At 47.3% G+C, this 1,316-nt stretch overlaps 1 non-coding gene across 1 annotated transcript; it reads left to right on the top strand.

Moving 5' to 3' along the window:
- Nucleotides 1-444: 444 nt before the first annotated feature.
- On the top strand, nucleotides 445-563 carry LOC111741038. The gene has a single exon (XR_002780830.1). It is a non-coding gene; the product is annotated as a 5S ribosomal RNA (ribosomal RNA).
- The last annotated feature ends 753 nt before the right edge of the window (nucleotides 564-1,316 follow it).

Genomic DNA, 1,316 nt, shown 5'->3' with positions numbered 1-1,316 from the left:
GTGTATAAATTGGAGGACCCTAACAACCCCCTTCTCGGGTTTGATAATTTGCTAGAATGACTTACAGAACTCAGGGAAACAGTTTACTTATTAGAGTATCATTTTTGTTTTTTAAATTAAAAACAAAAAACAAAACTCAGGAATAGCCAGATGGAAAAGCTACACAGGGCCAAGTGTGTGGGAAGGAGTGTGACGTTTCCACGGCCTCTGGGACAGGCCACGTCACAGCACTTCCGCCAACCGGAAAGCTCTCTGAACCCCGTACTTTACAGATGTTCATGGGGGCTTCATTTCGTGCATAGTGAGAGAGGAGGGGGAAGCAGGGAACGGATGAGAAGAGGGAAGGAGGGAAAAGTGGGGAAGAGAGCGGCAGGTGTCGACCAGCAACACGGTGTCGGATGTGAACGCTGGATCTCTGCATTTTTCAAGATTCTATGATAGGCAGTCTACGGCCATGCCACCCCGAACAAGCCCGATCCCGTCTGATCTCGGAAGCTAAGCAGGGTCGGGCCTGGTTAGTACTTGGATGGGAGACCACCGAGGAAGACCAGGGGCTGTAGGCGTAAAAAATAAAAAAATAAGGGATTGTAAGCTGACAAGGCCTTTGCAATCGGTGAGGTCAACCAAGGGTTGCCTTGCCTAAAAACAAATATATATTAAAAAAAAAAAAGGAATGAAAAAGGAAAAAAAAGATTTTATGATAGGCATGTAATTTGACAGCCAGAAAAACAAAACAAAACAAAACAAAAAAGGCTTTTTTTAAATTAAGAAATACATCAGATTAACTCTTCAGGGAGCAGAAGGAGGCACCGGCATGGGAGGTCCCTGTCATCCATCTTGGGGAGCTGGCCCACAGGCCCGGTCCCTGCCGTGTGTGGGCACAGGAGCCCAGGTCCCCAAGGCAAGCGGGAGAAGTCAAAGGAGCCAAGGCCATGGAAAGAAGCGGAGGCCCCGAAAGTCACGGCGAACCTGCAGCTGTTCCACCTGGATCCCCAAATGCAGGTGAAGTCCCCTCATCACCCATTTCTCATGCGGTCTTAACGGTGGTCCTCTTTCTCATTAATAACGTTATAATACTCTCGGTCACCCAAAACAGATGCGTTCGCCTTCTCAAAGCTGTAAAATCCAGTGGAAATGTGTACCAGGAGAATGGATGAATGCACCATCGAAATGACTATCAAAACACTTGCTCAAAGGCAAGAGTTCACTGGAAGAAGGGTCGGGGATGGGATGAATCTCGTCAACAGAAGTGAAAATTATAGGCAGCACAGAAGTGAGGAGCTCAGGTGAAAACATCCGTCCTAGTCTAGTTATAG

The sequence above is a fragment of the Pteropus vampyrus genome, unplaced genomic scaffold (assembly GCF_000151845.1).
Source record: "Pteropus vampyrus isolate Shadow unplaced genomic scaffold, Pvam_2.0 Scaffold71, whole genome shotgun sequence".
Lineage (NCBI taxonomy): Eukaryota > Metazoa > Chordata > Mammalia > Chiroptera > Pteropodidae > Pteropus > Pteropus vampyrus.
Note: the sequence above shows the minus strand (reverse complement) of the source record. Positions and strands in the feature narration are given on the sequence as shown.